We start from the raw sequence: 5,460 nt of genomic DNA, 5'->3' as shown, positions 1-5,460 counted from the left end.
GGAAGCTACATGGGCCCAATTATCACGCGCAGCCCGAGTGGGTTTCGCAAGAGTGGAGAATCCTTCTCCATACACGAGCAGTCGCGTGGGCCCAATTACCAGCCGCTATTCTGGGCCCAAGCGTCAGTGGAATATGATAGCTTAGATCGCGAGAATAAAAATTCTACTAGCGCAGTGGATAATTTATTTATATTAAAATTTATGTGATAGCTTATCAGAATAATTTATTTATATTGAAATTTATGTTAGAAATAGATAAAAAAAAATTGACCGCGCGGAAGCGCACAGCACTTGCATTTGCCCTTCGATCGGCCGCGCCACCCAAAACCCTTCTCCGTTTTGCTATAAACCCTTCCGCCCCCCGTCTCTCGCTCCGCCTCCTCAAACTCCTCCGTCTCAGCGGCTCCACCTCGCTCGCCCGCCCGCTACCGTTCGCGTCGCTGACTCGCCTCGCTGGGGTTTCCCGTCCCGTCGCAGGCGGCGGCGCCGTCTCCGTGCCCTCCCTCTCCGAAGGTTGTATGCCCTTCCCTGGCTCCCTCTCTCTACCCCTCTCGATCTCCTCGCGTAGGTAATGGAGATACGTGTCGTTGACGATCGAGTTGGTTTGCCTGTGATTTTGCGTTCGTCGTGGCGCCACCGGTGAAAGTTTAGGGTTTCCGTTGGTTGATGTGTGGAGATCGTGTTTGGTGCCTGGTTATGTTGTGCGACATTTGGGGCTTTGGTTGGGGGATTTGTTTGAAATCGAGTTGCTTGCTGTTACATTGGATTTTGTACTTTTGGTCCGGCGATTTTGAGAATTGTTTTGGGTGGGATGTAACAGTTAGAGTCGTTGGTCTTTGCGGTCATGGCGATTAGATGCTCTTTTGGTGGTTCTGTGTAGAATTACATAGGACCTATGCGTTTATGTGGTGGAAAAGAACTCCTTTTAAGTAAAGGGATTTCATCGGCTTCGATCGCGATGAGCAACGCCGGTGGTGAGCTCCCCTTCGGGTTTGGGGAGGGGGTTGCCGTGGTCGGTTTGTGTTCCCTGGGCTTAGAAAGGGGGCTTTGGGTGGCAGGCGAGTCCGGTGGATGCGACGGTCGGTGGGCGGAGCGGCGAGGCGGGGCACCGCCAGCCGCGGGCAGTGGAGGACGGCTGGTGGGCGGGGCGTCACGCTGCGGCAGGGGCGGCGGGAGCAGATCTGGCGGCATCCCGAAGGCAGGCGGGTGGGAGGCGGAAGAAAGAAGAAAGAAGAAAGAAGAAGAGCCGTCCCACGTTGTCGACTGAAATCGATCTCGATTGAAAATTAGTCGCCCCCTTAAGTAAAACAATGGAGACATTGCTTGTTGAGGGTGTTTTTAGTATTGTTTTTGTGTGAAATTGTGAACTTCATTTGCCAGGTTTCATGTTGTGTTTAAGCTAGTGTGGGCAGTTGGCAAGCATGGAGCACCAGAAACAGCTTAATGTGCATCTAAAATGAACTTCGCGGTTTGTGTGTATTAGAGCTTCTAGGTTGATTTGCATGCTGTAGGTAGTAAACCTGAAGTCACACACTACCATTGTCGTCTTTGAGTTTGAGCTTCGTGTGGGACCGTTTTCATTGGCAGTTAGCACTGAGCTGCAAGTCAAATTATAACATTTATTTCTTTCACCTTGTTCGACATAAGTTTGTGCAATGGGCGTGCACCAGCTGCAGTGGATGGTTTGATGTTAATTGTTGATTTTGTTGGCTGGGTTGTTTTCGTGGTTCTGAATTTTCTGTTTTCTTTTTCATGTGGTAAGTTGTACTTTCTATATCGATGTTATTGTTAAGTATTGTCACTTTACCTCTGCAGAGAGAGGTGGTAGCTGCATAGGTTGTTGGACCATTTGTCCTGGCGTTGATTACTGCATGTTGTTTGCAAGGGTTTAGTTACCTGGCAACTGAGGAGCTCATAGCTGAATGCCTGGGTGCTCAGCCAACTAGATCGAATCTCTGTAGCTAGAAACTTATACTTTTTTACTATTACTAGTACCTTTATTTATTATTGTTTTATCATCATCTTTTTAATTGGGTCTTGTGTGTTTCATCTCTAGCCTACCCCAACTTGCTTGGGACAAAGGCTTTGTTGTTGTAGTACTGTTTTTACATTTTATTCTGAATATCTTGATTAATTTCTGAATTTTAAAGTGTTATAGTTTTGTTGTTTACGCTGGATAATTATGCATCTCTATTAATCCACCTCTGGGCTCTCAAATACTAATTTAGCTATGCCTCGTGCAGCAATGGCTATGCAAGCTGGGAGCTCAGCTGATCATTATAGTCCACATGTGGTATTTTTCTCCCCTTTTGTTAACAATCTATTACTGATAATAGCTGCATTGTTGAACTGAATATAATTACGGTTTTGCTTACAGGTTGGGGGTGCATTTGTTAAACAATACTATGAAACTCTATGTAACACACCAAAGGATGCCCATAGGTTCTATCAGGACTCAAGTATTCTTGGTCGAGTAGATTCTGATGGAAACATGACATCTGTAACCACAATAAATGTAAGTTTTCTGCAACATTATGATTAAAATGCATTAATGGGCATTGGGAACTTTATGGAATTTTCGCTAGGTTCAAATTTCAGGATATCGATTTTCATGCATGCAGAGGATCTGTCTTATTATTTGGAATAGTTTAAAGGAAATCATTTATAATAGTTGATTATCCATCAATAGTCATAACTATGCGCGTATTGAGGACAGCAAGCTGCTCTCTTGTGTTAATAATTTGCAGCTGGATGCTACTTCTCTTTGTTCAATCGTGTGGTCTCCTATCTAGACTAAATTATGCCTTTAAATTGAACAAGTTGTGGTGGCAGGGCCTTATCTATAGATATAAAAATAACAAGTGAGAGTTAAGGCACTACAAAATTTTGGTCAGTAATAGCTTAGTACTGACAATGTATGGTCTTAGGTCATCTTATTATTGGGCATTATGTGACATGGACAAGTACAAGGCATTAGGGTTTTTGAGCACTCAGCTCATTGTTATTCTTCTAATGAGTAGTAACTTTAGCAACGTCATATCACTTGTAGTGACAACTCATTTTATATTCATAGTTTGATTCTGATCGTCTGATCGATTTGTTTTCTGTGCTTGAGCAGGATATCAATGTGCAACTTCTGTCTACAGGCTTCACTGACTGCTTGATAGAGTTAGAGAGTGTAGATTCACAGGCATCCCACGTGGGTGGTGTGCTCACTTTGGTTACTGGATCTTTTACCACTCCTAACTCTGTGAAACAAAAATTTACAGAGTCATTCTTCCTTGCGGGTTCTTCCTTGCTCCGCAAGGAAACGGAGGCTATTTTGTTTTGAATGATATGTTTAGATTTGTATCAGCGATGCCATCGACAGAGATAAATGAAGTTATAGCTAACCATGACCATGAAAGCACACAGATTACCACCTTACCCGCTGAGCCAGGTAATGGAATTTGGAATATGAGTACATTTAAATTTGTCTTCCCCATATTTGCTGACATTTCAATATTTGACCAGAAAAAGCTTCAGTCGAGGAGAGTACAGTTTTGGACCTTCCATCTGCAGAAAACATCCTTGTAAATCATGAAGTCATAAGTTCCCCTGTAAATGTCGTTTCCCCAGTTAAAAATGATGCTGGTGTTGAGACACGTGAATGCAGTTAATGAACATGTAGAGAAGATACCTGAGGCCGCTCCTACTCCTGCTTCAGCTGAGAAGGATGTTCCTAAGAAGACTTATGCAATAATAATGAGTGATATCTTTTTTTCATGTACTTTTACGCATTGGAAGTATCTGAGATGACTGAGTTCTGAGACGACTTATTCTTTATCATCTAGAGAAGAACATGCAATGCATTCGTGCCGTGTTATATTCATTCTCACTGCCTGCTGTTGATGACTTGCCTTATAGGTTTAAGGTCACGAGGGACAGCACGCCGCCTGCACCCGCTGCCAAACCCAAACCAAGGCCAAAGGCAGCTCCAAATACTGAGAAGACTACGTCCTCGCCTCCAAAACCTGCCCATGCCAACTAATACTGCACCCCCCCCCCCCCCCCCGGCGATAAAAATATTTCTAAAAACGAATCCTTTGGTGGTTAGTTCTCTTATGCTCTACATGCCCATGAATTGCTATGGGTATATAAACCGTATTTGTTCACATAAAAATTGGGTAGCTTCTCAAAACTCTCACAAAATGTAACTCATAATTCACATGTCTCACAGGCTGAATGCAAGGGATGGTGCTGCGCGATCCCAACATGTGCTATGCTAGAGCCGCTTGAGCACAACTCTCACCACTACACACGCCCACCAGATCAGAGCCGCTGCCACGCACCTCCACTCTGATCTCCTCCTCTGAACCATGTCATCCTCACCACCTGAGCTTCTCGTCACACGGCGTGTAGTTGCCCTCGTTGAAGGCGTAGATCTTGCCCAACAGCCAACACAACTGTAAATATAAAAAACAGAAAGACACACTTAAGTGAATCAAATTTCGAGCATCAAGTTGCAAGACAAGATGGATACCATCTCTACAAGCACGTCTCAACTGCTCTAAAATGAACCATAACCATCATAATAGCATTTAACGCACCTTGAGAAGAATCCGCTTAGAAGACCCCTTCTATGTTGCACTCTAGACAGCCCACCAACTATTGGTACAAGAATGATGATTAAGTAATATGGGTTATTCCTTTAAATACGCTCTCGACCATAAAAGATCAAATGCAGTGTCTTTTGCCCATAAAATTTCCTATCTCCCACTAACAGGTTCTCACTATATGCGCTTGTTCTTGTAATCTAGAGAGAAAATTAGAATGAATGTCCGCAGATAGAAGATCATGAGTCCAAGAATAAGGATGTAAATTGGATCCTACGAGATTCTTCATGATACTCTAATGCTTCGTCTAGTGGTTATGCTCTCCACCAGAGCATGCATAATGGATTCAGAGTCTGTGCTCTTAACTCACCAATTTGCAATCAGCTCTACAAGGTTTCAGTGTAGCACTTGTCTAGCCTGAAAGTACCTGTGGATCAACTAAGAAATCTTTAGGGATAATTCCTTATATGCCACTGCCATAAACCTTTATTCCTGATCTACCACTGATAAAACTCATATTCCTTGAATGCCACTGATCTTAAATTCTAATCCCTTATATGCCACTCCCGTTAGATTTGTTACCTTTGACCATCAGTCAAACATTGAAATATCAATGTTGCCCTTAGTCTATAACAGCATGTACATGTGTAATCTTTATGTGCTATTCGTTTTTCCCCTAATTTTTTTGTGTGGATAGCATAGGAAGAGACAAGACTAACAAAATTGGTTTTGCCAGTTTTGCACTTTTCTAACTCCATTTATGCCCTAAATGATCACAATTTAACCACCTTAACATTAACAGTGAGGAATTCATACATGCATGCATATACACTGCAAAGTACATATGATAAGGAACACATATCAC

At 43.1% G+C, this 5,460-nt stretch overlaps 1 pseudogene; it reads left to right on the top strand.

The window, feature by feature from the left end:
- The first annotated feature begins 333 nt into the window (after window positions 1–333).
- Window positions 334–3,871, top strand: LOC133890638 (nuclear transport factor 2-like; annotated as a pseudogene).
- Window positions 3,872–5,460: the final 1,589 nt, after the last annotated feature.

Source organism: Phragmites australis, chromosome 14 (genome assembly GCF_958298935.1).
Source record: "Phragmites australis chromosome 14, lpPhrAust1.1, whole genome shotgun sequence".
NCBI classification, from domain to species: Eukaryota; Viridiplantae; Streptophyta; class Magnoliopsida; order Poales; family Poaceae; genus Phragmites; species Phragmites australis.
Note: the sequence above shows the minus strand (reverse complement) of the source record. Positions and strands in the feature narration are given on the sequence as shown.